General features: G+C 50.7%; 1 pseudogene; it reads right to left on the bottom strand.

Annotated features, from left to right (window-relative positions):
- LOC128833725 (E3 ubiquitin-protein ligase TRIM11-like) overlaps positions 1–11,782 on the bottom strand; it is an 89,363-nt pseudogene extending 77,581 nt beyond the window's left edge.
- Positions 11,783–12,694: the final 912 nt, after the last annotated feature.

Below are 12,694 nucleotides of genomic sequence, written 5' to 3'. Positions count from 1 at the left end.
GACACGGTACTCCAGATGAGGCCTCACCAATGCTGAATAGTAGGGGAATGACCACATCCCTTGATCTGCTGGTAATACTCCTATTTATACAGCCCAAAATGCCATTAGCCTTCTTGGCAACAAGGGCACACTGTTGATTCATATACAGCTTCTTGTCCACTATAATCCCTAGGTCCTTTTCTGCAGAACTGCTGCCTAGCCACTCAGTCCCTAGTCTGTAGCAGTGCATGGGATTCTTCCATCCTAAGTGCAGGACTCTGCACTTGTCCTTGTTGAACCTCATCAGATTTCTTTTGGCCCAATCCTCTAATTTGTCTAGGTCCCTCTGTATCCTATCTCTACCTTCCAGCGTATCTACCACTCCTCCCAGTTTAGTGTCATCTGCAAACCTGCTGAGGGTGCAATCCATGCCATCCTCCAGATCATTAATGAAGATATTGAACAAAACTGGCCCCAGGACCGACCCTTGGGGCACTCCGCTTGATACCAGCTGCCTTCTAGACATGGAGCCATTGATCACTACCCATTGAGCCCAATGATCTAGCCAGCTTTCTATCCACTTTATAGTCCATGCATCCAACCCATATTTCTTTAATTTGCTGGCAAGAATACTGTGAGAGACAGTGTCAAAAGCTTTGCGAAAGTCAAGGAATAAAACGTCCACTGCTTTCCCCTCATCCACAGAGCCAGTTATCTCATCATAGAAGGCAATTAGGTTAGTCAGGCACGACTTGCCCTTGGTGAATCCATGCTGACTGTTCCTGATCACTTTCCTCTCCTCTAAGTGCTTCAAAATTGATTCCTTGAGGACCTGCTCCATGATTTTTCCAGGGACTGAGGTGAGGCTGACTGGCCTGTAGTTCCCTGGATCCTCCTTCTTCCCTTTTTTAAAGATGGGCACTACATTAGCCTTTTTCCAGGCATCCAGGACCTCCCCCAATTGCCATGAGTTTTCAAAGATAATGGCCAATGGCTCTGCAATCACATCTGCCAACTTCTTTAGCGCCCTCGGATGCAGCGCATCCAGCCCCATGGACTTGTGCTCGTCCAGCTTTTCTAAATAGTCCTGAACCACTTCTTTCTCCACAGAGGGCTGGTCACCTTCTCCCCATACTGTGCTGCCCAGTGCAGTAGTCTGGGAGTTGACCTTGTTTGTGAAGACAGAGGCAAAAAAAGCATTGAGTACATTAGCTTTTTCCACATCCTCTATCACTAGGTTGCCTCCCTCATTCAGTAAGGGGCCCACACTTTCCTTGACCTTCTTCTTGGGTGGTGGGTAGCATAGGACGGGGAAGGCTGTGCCTCCCCAAACAGCCTGGCATGGCGCTGCCCATGCTCCACCTCCAGGCTCCCTCCTGCCTGCTTCCAGTTCCCTTCCCACTCTGTCTTCAGTGGCCAAGAGGCTGGGGGAAGCAGGCTGGGGATGGTGCTCACAAGGCCCTGGGGCTGGAGGTGCTGGGGCTGGTGGCGCTCCAGCCACATCACCTGCCCATCCGCCCTGCACTCAGGGACTGGAGCTGGGAGGGCGTGGGGGGGTTGGCAGCAGTGGGGGTGGGTGGGGGTGTTCTGGGCTCTGGTGGGGGAGGGGGAGTTGAAGGGGTGGAGCAGGGCCTCAGCCAGAGGGGGAGGGGCTGGGGGCTAGCTTCCCCCAACAGCTCGTTCACCCAGAGGGCCTATGAGAGTTAGGTGTCCAAGTCCCAAGTCAGTGGGCGCTGGAGGCTCCTTGGTCTCTTTGAAACGCCAGCCTTGGGTTTCAGTCACTGCTGAAATTACAGCCCAGCAAACCCAGAGGGAGAGCAGCCTAGTGGATGTGGGCACTGAGCTGGGAGTCAGGCGGGATGAAAAGTGAGCCGGTACGGGCCGGTACAGCGTACCGGTAAGAAGCCGCACCGGCCCTTACACAGCTCAAGTTAAAGTGCTTTAACGTCATTGCCCCTTTTGCCAATGGGGGTACGGGGGGGAAAGGGCAGCTGCCTCTGGGCCGGTGATTTAAAAGGGCGCAGGGTTTCCGGCTGCCGCCGCTGCTGCTACCGTGGCAGAGGCCAGAGCCCCAGGCCCTTTTAAATTGCTACCGGAGCCTTGGGCAGCGGGGACCAGGCAGCGCAGATGGGCTGGCTGTGGGAGGCTGACCCCCCCACCTCGCCCCGCACCTTCTACCCGAGGCCAGCCCTCATACCAGTAAGAATTTATTATTACTTTCACCCCTGGAATTAGGACATCTGGGTTCTGACACCCCCTCTGCCACTGACTGGGGACGAGTCCCTGTTTGCCTCAATTTCCCCTCCCACCCTGCATCTGCCTGCTCTCTTCAGAGTGTGAGTCCTTCAGGACCAGGCTGGTCTGTGCATTGCCTGGTACAATGGGGCTCTGATCCCAACTGAGGCCACCAGATGCCACTCTGATGCAAGTTAATGGAACAACAAACTGAATATCTCCCAGGGGCCAGATCCTCAGCGGAGCTGACACACCAAAACAAACAGCCGGTTTGTGGAGATGCTCAGCATTGACCCAACTGAGTTGTCATGGCTATGGGTTAGCTGTCCCGCTGACCCCAACCCCCTTCTCTGGGTGCTCTAAGGTAACCTCTACACTGTGAAAAAAGACCCGCAGCAGCAAGTCTCGGAGCCTGGGTCCACTCACTCAAGCTCGTGCTGCAGTGTAGATGTTTGGCCCAGGCTCTGAGACCGGGCAAGGGGGGAGGGCTTAGAACCCGGGCTCCAGCCCGAGTGGGAAAGTCTATTTTTAGCCCAGTAGCGCAAGCCTGAGTCAGTGGAGCCAGGCTCGGAGACTCCCTGGTGTAGGTCTGTTTTTGTAGTATAGATGTACCCTGAGTGACCCAGACAGCTGTAAGGCCTCCTGCCTTTACTTCCCTGGGTGGGATCATGCCGTTCTCCCAAGCTCAGACCAGATTTCGGGTTCCAGCACTCTGTGGCTCAACAGTGCTTACGCAGCAGGTCCAGCTGGGTTTGGTACCCGCAGCTCTGCCCTCGGAAGCTTGGCCAGTGGTGGCTACAGCCTTATTAACCAAAGTTCTGTCTACAATTATCAATAGCAACAAAGCAGAACATAAGGCGAAAAGTTCCAAAGGCAACAAAAGGCCTAGACATGTCTGTCTTCCCTAACAGCTCAGCCCCCTTGGCAGAGAGCCCAGGCATGGCTGACATGCTCGAGTCCCGCCTCTGGAGTCTGGGGTCGCCATGGCGAGTCTTCCTGAACTCCAGCCGGGAACCTAATGGTCTTCTGTTTTCTGAGGCTGGCTAAAGCCATTGGGGCAGCTCAGCAGGAACCGGAACATCATAGTCGTGGGTGAGTGAGGTGAGAGGGTGTTGTCCAGGCTATTGTCCCGCCCCTGTCTGCACATAGACACAGCCTCACTGAGTGAACTCGTTACATGCATTCACCAGCCATTGCAATAGCCCAGCCAGCTCCTGACACCAGTAAATCCACCTCCCCGGGAGCTGCCGGGGCTGAGCATGTGTAGCCCTGACCCTGGCCTTTTCTGGGAAAAGGGCAGCGTTATCCTTCTCCTGCTCTCTTGCCACAAGGTAGCAAACACCAGTCCAGAGGCCCTCATCCTGTGCCAATCCCTCCTGTAGGTACATGGCAAAATTCAAGAACTGCTCGTGTGATTCATTCCAAGCTAGGGGGATGAATTTTCCATGGCCCACGATGTACCCACTGGCTTGGGGCTGCCACCCCTTGTATGGGAGGAGGGGGCAAAAGTCTGGCTGATGGTGGAAGTTCAGCTGCTGCCTTCACTAGGCTCCCCATGGTTATTGCTGCCCCACTGCCCCTCATGGCAGGGCCATGCAATCTGCGCTCCAGCTATCCCCCCCCAGAGCTCACGCAATAGGACATCGCTCACCTGCCCAAGGTGGCGCTGCCAGGTTCCCACCCCTGGGAAAAGGAGCCTGGCTGAGGCATTGAGCCCTGTAACTTTCCCCTGGTGTTATCTGGACCGGTGATCTGCTAGGCTGATCACCACTCCAATCCCCAACTCTGGGAGCCAGCCTTACCCTGCTCTGCTGTGAAAACCCCCACTCCCAGGATGTTCACGCACAGCCTCTAGCATGTAAGCTGCTCCCAGCTACGCGAGTGAGCACTTTTGGCCAGCTGCTGCTTGGACTGTGCAACCGAATGACACTAAACAATATCTCTGGTCCCAGACACAACCCTAGGAACCTCCATCTTACAGTGCCCAGTTATGCCTGCTGGACACTGCAAGCTTATATGAGTTTGTCAATTTAACAAAGAAATTGATATGTACCAGGCTTGTTATCCCAAGGGGAGTCTCTGACACGCTTCAAACCAAATGCGCTGCTTCAGGTAGAATAAACAAATTTATTAACTACAAAAGATAGAGTTTAAGTGATTATAAGTCAAAGCACATGAAGTCAGATTTGGTCAAATGAAATAAAAGCAAAACACATTCTAAGCTGATCTTAACACTTTCAGTGCCCTGACAAACTTAGATGCTTTTCACCCCAGTCTGGCTGGTTGCCCTTCAGCCAGGCTCTCCCCTTTGATCAGTGCTTCAGTTGCTTAGTGGTGGTGTCTGTAGATGGAGGTGGAAGAGAGGGAGCATGGGAAACGTTTCTCCCTTTTATCATGTTCTTTCTTCCCTCTTGGCTTTGCCCCCGCCCTCTTCAGAGTCAGGTGAGCATTACCTCATCGTAGTCCCAAACTGACCAAGGGAAGGGGGATGACTCATTCAAGAGTCCAATAGATCCTTTATTGCCGCCTAGACCAGTGTCCTTTGTTCCTGTGAGGCTGGGCTGGGTTTGTCCCATACATGCCTTGATGAGGTGTGAACTGCGCGGGGATGTCCCGTCTGAGCCCCTGGGTGAGCCAATGCACCATCTGCTCGCTGCTTAATGCACTTAGTTCCTTTCACACCTCTGCACTATTCCAGCTATATTGCTTCATTCCACCCCTGCAACCGTGTTGTAACCACGTGGTAAGACACAGCCTGGCCCCCTGGGAATGCAGCCTCCCCAACAGCACTCTCCCTCCCCTCTGCCCACCCAACAAAAGGGATGGTGCCTTCAGATAGATGCCCCCGCAGCACTCCCTGCCCCACCCCTTGGGAGCTGCAGACATCCCATATAGGTCACCCGCATGGCAGAGCCCAGCACTGCCTCCAGCTCCACAGCCCACCTGGGCCCAGCAAGCTGGGTTCACTCCCCTGCTCTGCCCCAGGCCCCCGGTGTGGCCTTGGGCCAGTCATTCAGTCTCTCTGTTCCCCCAGTGTACAAAGGAGCTAGCAGCACTGTCCAGTGTGGCAGCTGGGGCGAGTGCATTACAGACGGCGGGGGACTCAAAGAGAGCCATAAGGGCCAGAGCAGGACCCAAGGGAGAACCAGCTGCTCTTTGTATTACAGAAGTGCCAAGAGGCCCTGCTGAGAGCAGGTGCTGCTGAGCCACAAGTATTTACATGTATTTACATGGTGCAAACAAAAAGAAAGTGACAGCCCTGCTTCCAGGCTAACCAGATGTGGGGGGAGGGAGACAGAGCCAAAGGGAAGAACCTCAGGTCAGAGCCAGGAATGGAACCCAGGTGTCCTGATGCCTAAGCCAGGGCCGGTGGAGCAGGCAGCCCCTCTGCACTGCTTCTTCCCACCTTTCAGCTCAAGGAGGGCTGCTGACCACACTGTGTTTTAGTGCAAAGCAATACACCGGTGCTGGTCACCAGGGTAACACTAGGGCCTAGGCCTGCAGGCTGGCTGCATGTAAAGCTCTTACTCATGTCCGTGGACAAAAATCTTGCAGTCTCAAGTCCTGATACTGCTCAGGTTACTGTTACCTTATCCCTGTGCTAACCTGTAGTGGGCACCTACCATCAGCTTCTCACTCTCCTTCTCCTCAGTGGATTGAAATCCCAGCAGCTCTTCTCTGTTTCCTCAAATGCTTCAGGTGGCTCTGGATTTGGTCCTGGAAAGGGAAAGGGGGAGCTTTGAGCTTGAGCTGGTGATGAATTAACAGGCAGGAACATTGTCAATGACCAGCCAGAGGTTTTGTTCAAACTCTCCCCCTTGCTTCAGGGACCCCAGTGAATGCAGGACTACTGGCCAGGGTGGCTGGGCAGGACTGGGCCCCCTGAACTACAGCTACGAGTCAGTATCCAAGATGGACATTAGCCATGTGTCTCAGGTAAAATCTGACACGTCATGACAGCGACTCTCCCCACCGAAACAGCCCTGTGACCCAGGGGAAGGCACACGGGTGGGAGCCAGATGTCCATGGGCTCTTCTGCTGATTGGCATAAATGTCATTACCTGGTGCTCCTCTCCCGCCCATACGGGAAGGCAAAGATCACTCTCCACATCATACAGACAAGGCTGGGCAAAGCTACTTCAGCCAGAATGGGGAGCAGCACCCATGTCCTCCAAGAGTGTCTACACCACACTTTGATGCTAGGGATCCTCGTACCCTGCTTCATGCCAGGTAGCTGTGCAACCCAACTGGCTAAGTGTCGCACTCTCAGTCACAGCTGGATCACTGAGAGGATAACAGCCTATTACTGCTGCACATTACTCCTTCATCTCTAGTGGAAAGCTCTGTGGAGACAGGTCTCACTGCCAGGTCCCTGGCACTGCATCCCCAGAATATCGACTCCCTACCTGGTAATCCTGGGCAGCCTCCTCCATGAGGGGCACAGTGTGTACATGGTGAGTCTGGGACTCCCAGCACACCAGGCAGATGGGTGTCTGATCCTCCTCACAGAACAACTTCAGAGCCTCCTGGTGTCTCTCACACACTTTGTCCCCCTCTGGCTCATGCGCCGCCTGTGAACTCAACCCTATCATTAACTCCACCAGCTTCCTCAGCTCCTTGTTGGGCCACACGTTCCCCTGGGGAAAGGTCTCTCTGTACTGGGGGCAGCAGAAGCTTGACTCCAACACCCCCCAGCACTGGCTGATGTAGCCCTGGCAGAAGTTGTGCCTGCAGTCTGTGGTCACCGGCTCTTTGAAATCCTCCAGACAGAGGGAGAAAGTCACTTCATCCTGGGGCTGTGCCCTCGAGGCCAGTTCCCCAGCAGCCACAGCTCCTTCCTGGCAGAGGAGAGAGCCTCAAGGTTGAGTTTCAGGTTCCTGATCTCACAAGCCTGTTTGAAGTGCACCAGCTGAGTATGTTCCTGGCACTCGCTTTGGCTTTTGTTTGTATGTAATCCTTCTGCCAGGTGGAGCCAGCAGCAACCGGGGCCGGGTTCAATATCTAGGGGTTCCTTTCCATCAATAACACAGAACCTGGCTCAAGCCCTCAACCAGTAACCTGGGAAAATTACACATCACCCCTGGGCGCCTCTGAGAGGCAATACCTCCCCTCTCACAAGCACAGAGTCTGAGTGTACAAAGAAACTTTTAATAAAAGGAGGGAAGTAACTCAGCGTTAATTTGGGAAAACATCACAAACAGGGTTCATAAACATAAACCATGAGCAAAAGACCCATCCCCAAATAAGTTGGGCAGTGTCCTTTTCCCCCCTCAGGTTCTTAAGTCCAGCAACCCAAAAGTTCCTTTACCGTGCCTGACCCTTCTCTGCACCCCACTCACAGTTGCTGTCCTTGGTCAGTGCAGACCAGAGCTCAGAGGTGCATCTGCAGAGTTCACCTCCCACCCTGGGTGGAGGTAAGGAGGCACCTTACTCGCTCTGCTGCTCAGACACTCGCTCGCTGCCTCTCTCTGCCAGCCACCCTGCTCACCGCCTCACCAGCCACTCGTTCGCCTGCTGACTGCCAGTCACCTACTGCTGCCACCTACCTCTCTGCTGTGACCTATGCACATCAGTCTCTTAGTAATTTTCAGCTCTTTGCAGCCTGGTCAGAAACAATGCCCCATCTCAAGTGATTTTTAGCTCTTAGCAGTCTGGGCAAAAACACAATCTCTCCCCCCCAATCCCAACCCCAACTGATTTCAGCTCTGATTGAGCATTTAGAATAACAAAAGAGGCTCCTAATGAACCCCATTTAACTTTCTTTGAACAGTGGGGAGGAACAGGTTAAACCAGTCTGGGGACGCCTAGGAAGAGTCCACACACCTCCCGGCTGGGATACCTGTCTCTCTCCCCTTACTTTCACAGGACTCTGGCATTTGAGCCCCTGGCTTAATGAGGTCCTTTCAGCTGAGGTTGACCCCCTCATTTGGGACAGGTTAAGCACAGTCCTGCTTCCCTGTATTCATACAATAATGCCAACAACATTGATAACAGCATTTCACTACCCCTGCATTCAGTACTAAAGTGATCTGTAACCCAACACCAGCCAAAGTTGATTATTTTGTATTTTGAGCAACACCTCTCTATCTGCTAGATATCTAAGCAGAGTAGATGTGTTCATGTAAATACAGTTTGCTCCAGAAGTCTCTCTCCCTCCCAGCTAGCTGTCAGGGGAGAATTCATTCAGTTTATTTAGACCCTGCTTACATCTACAGGAGATCCTTGTTAAACTCAGTGAGTCATTCTGCTGGGAAACAGCCTTTGGAAGCACAGAGAATACATCCACTGAATAATTCATGCTCACGCTTCCTCCCTGGGAAGTACCAATGTGCACTTTTCTGTATGGCTATCTGCAGTTAATGCCACTGCTGCAGAAAGGCAGAGCAGGGACTGTGATCAAAGGTGTGCCCATACAGCCAGGGCACTCATGCTGGTGCACTCAGAGCCGGGCTCTACATGTCAAACTGCTAATCAGGGGCAAACTCTGTGCACTCATTTATCCGGCTCCCATGTGCAAAAGAAAGTTTGAAAACTTGATTCATGTGCATCCCAAAGGCTCAAACACCAGGAGGCGGGGGGGTAGGGGGAAACAGCCAAAATGCATTATTTTTTAAAAAATCCTGATTCTGGGGGGCTGCACTCATTATTTTTAAACTCTTGTGGTTGGTGATACTGGAGTTAGCCACCCAAATCCTGTCCTGGGGTGTTTGCGGGGGAGAGCATGTGGGGCTTGGAGGGGGCGCTGAGCAGCATTTGGGGATACTCAAGCATGTGGGATTGGGGGGTGCTGAGCAGCCCCTGGAGTGTTTGGGGGGGGAAGTATGTGGGCTGTGCCCTATCTTGTACCTTATCAGCTACAACTAGAGCTGGCCCTGAACCTCGAAACCCTGGGTTTCAGCAGCCTACCAGGCGAACTGGTGGAGACCCAGGCAGGTTTCTGACGGAGCAGTGCTGGAAGTGTGATAAAGCCATTAGCGGTACTAAAGGATTGATTACTGATGGCTAGTAGTAAATGTAATAAGAAGCCTGGACGATTTGTCTTGTTCCTGGCTAAAGCTGCTGGGCCCAAACGCTGGTGTACAAGTCTGCGTGTGTATTTTGCTTTCAGTACATGCCTAAAACATTTATTTTCTGTATACCCGATTGAAGATTTGTTGATTATATACTTCAGGTTGGTCTTGGTGAATTAATAACTGTTTAAGAATAACAAAGTGCCCTGATTTGAGAAATATTGCCAGAGACAAAAGTTGACCTGAAAAGAACCTAGTGCTAAAAATGGTAAGCTTATGCTCCCTGGACTCAGTAAAAAGTGTTATCCTAATTAAATCCCAGCACAGCATTGGCTACACCACAGATCTAACTGGCAAACACTAGTTTATTAGATTTCATCTTGAAACTCCAGTTGGCACCTTAGCAAATTCACAGAACTGACCCTCATTCGCAGTTACCTACCATGCCGTCTGTTTCCAAGGCCCCGGGATGACTCTGCCATGCCAGGGCTCTCAAGGAAGGCATCCCATCTCCATGCCAGGAGACTGAAGCCCTGAGAACCCCAGTTTCAGCCAGGGCTTTTGGAATCTCCAGGCTCCCTGCTGCATGGCACACATTCTAGAAGTCTCAGCAGAGGCCAAGCATTCATTGGACATGGAGAGTGACTAACTTTTCTCACTCGGGCCTTGCTCACACTGCAGCGTTAACTGGAATGATTCACATTTGAGTGTCACCACCCAAGTTAGCTTACTTTAGGTGTGAGATCGAGACCATCTGTGACGTTATAGGATTAAAATATGACCATGCAGATCATTGTTGCTACCGCTGTTAAATAATTGCAACATATCTTGTACAAAGTATGTTGTGTGAGGTGTCAATGGAAAAGTTATGATTTGCTGCATATGATTATCCTATTTGTATGCATGCATCATTTTTGTATCTGAAGTTAAGAATATTGACTCTGTACCTGTATTTCAAATGTGTTTGCTCCTGTGATAATACCCACAAGGTACTTACATCCAGTCTAGACAGCATATTGTGAAGGGAATGTTTAAGTTCACAGCCTATCCCCACCTAATGGACTTTCCTGTAGAAGTTCTAGTTGGAATATGGGTAATGGCCCCTGGTATGACTCATCAAAGCATGCAAGGGCATGTGACTAGATCATGTGGTACTGAACTCCTTCTTGTGCCTGTACTTTTCCACTAATTGTGCTGGTGGCTTTGCTTGGAACAATGAGTTTCCCTCCACATGACAGAAGCGATAAAAGGCCCTCGAAACATCTTCATTTTGCCTCTTTCCTGCTCTGCTCTTTGGACTATACTAATTATACTAATGGGAGCATTCTAACCAAAGGACTGAGGCCCTTCCAATCTTTTGGAAGCAACCAGAGACTTGACTTAAGCCAGCCGTTTGTACCACCGCTGCTTCAAACCTGATACAAGAACTTGGCAAAGTGTGTATGTATTTGATATCTTTACCAGATCTTAACTCTCACCTCTTTCTCTTCTAAACAAACCTTTAGATAGTAGATACTAAAAGATTGGCAACAGTGTGATTATTGGGTAAGATCTGAGTTATATATTGACCAGGGTACGTCCCTGGTTCTTTGGGATCAGAAGAACCCTTTGGTTGATGAAATTGGTTTTAAATAACCACTCATCATTAAATCTAGTGTCTGGGTGTAGAAACAAGGACTGGAATAACTAAGGATGCTGCCTTTCTGAATTCCTGTTAGCCAACGTGGTGAGACAGAAGTTTACTTTTGTTGCTGGTTTGGTATATCTTATGGAAGATTAACCACCAGTTCTGGGGTGTGTCTACCCTATTTCTTAGCAGCTTGTCCTATATTTGCTATTCACAGTTGTGACCCACTCAGGCACAGTGACGCCATCCCTGACAAGTGTTTGTCTAACTAGTTCTTAAAAACCTCCAGTGTTGGGCATCCCAGTTCAGGGCGATTGCACCAGTATTCCCCTCTGTGGTCGAGCCAGGGCACCTGCACTCAGCCTTCCGAATCTCCTGGTTGTCACCTCTCGTGGGTGGAGACACACTTCTCTCTCCCCCTTTCTGAGAGGGTATTTCCAGGCTGCACAGCCCCCTGTTTGTATTGTGATATTTTCCAACAAGAGACTCTTCAGAGACTAATAATGGTCTGAGAACCCACAGTGATAAGTCGCCCCACACCTATTTCTAAGCAGGCATATTTTATTCTTAAGGTGAAAGCCATATAGAGAAAACGTATTAAAAAGAATGAAGGAACCCTACACACATGCTGATAAGCTTATGAGAGACCATCAAACCATCAATCGTCCTTCAAATGCCCACCCAGCAGGTTTCCTATGGTACCAAATTCATCACACCCTTTGCTCTGAACAAGGCTCTCACCTGTGTGCAGCCACTTGTGCCTTGTGAGATTAGAGCTGCTGCTGAATCACCACCCACACTCGGTGCAGAGGTAGGGCCTTTCACCTATGTGAGTTCACTGGTGTTTAATCAGGTCAGAGTTCACATTGAAGCTCTTCCCGCAGTCCCAGCACCAGTAGGGCTGCTCTCCTGTGTACAGGCGCCGGTGCATGATGAGGTTCGAGCTCTGTCTGAAGCACAAACCTCTTAGGACACAAAAAAACCAATCCTGTTCTTAAAAAAGGTAAATTTTATTAAGAACAAAAAGAAAAGAAAATACATCTGGAACTTTGGTTATTGCTAGATTTTAAAAGAGCAAATATAATAATTAAGCACCAAGAATGGTTTTATTGAGGTCCAGCTTAATGATTACAAGCAAAACAAAAGCATTTGGGGGTTAGCACAGAGGAGTCCTCAAGCCAATAAGTGGGGGGGGGGAATAAATAATTAAACCTAATTGCGTCTTCCTAGACATTCCCTGGTCTACTTACATATCTGGGGGTTTCAAATAAGTAGTCTCTAGGTATGATCTGATGGTTTTTCATACCTGGCTTAAAGCTTCCCACAACATAGTTCAGCCCTGTTCCTGCTCTGCGTCGCCTCTCTCCGGAGAACAGACAGATAGACAAAGGGAAAGTTTTTCCCAATTTTAAAAAGTTCTAGCCTTCCCATTGGCTCTTTTGGCCAGGTGCCCACTCCCTTCCTTTTACCTATGGACTTTTTAACCCTGTACAGCAAGTAGAGAACAGTAGATAAAGCAAGTAGAGAACAGCTACTAACAGGAATTTTATAGCTAACTGGCTGGGTGTCCATAAAAGAGAGCTACCCCAACCCTTCATTTATCACAGTGCCTGATTTTGGGGCAGCGCCCCATGTAGACACAGCCTAAGACACAATGCAATGAGTAAGTGTAACTAAGGCCTTGGCTACACTTGCAAGTTACAGCGCAATAAAGCCGCGTACAGCGCAGTATCTCACTCCCCGTCCACACTGGCAAGGCACATACAGTGCTATATCTCCACCTCCCCGAGAGGAATAAAGAGTATTGAGCTGCCCGCTGCTGCGCTGCAGTGCCAGTGTTGCC

This window comes from Malaclemys terrapin, chromosome 3 (assembly GCF_027887155.1).
Source record: "Malaclemys terrapin pileata isolate rMalTer1 chromosome 3, rMalTer1.hap1, whole genome shotgun sequence".
In the NCBI taxonomy this organism is placed as follows: domain Eukaryota; kingdom Metazoa; phylum Chordata; order Testudines; family Emydidae; genus Malaclemys; species Malaclemys terrapin.
Note: the sequence above shows the minus strand (reverse complement) of the source record. Positions and strands in the feature narration are given on the sequence as shown.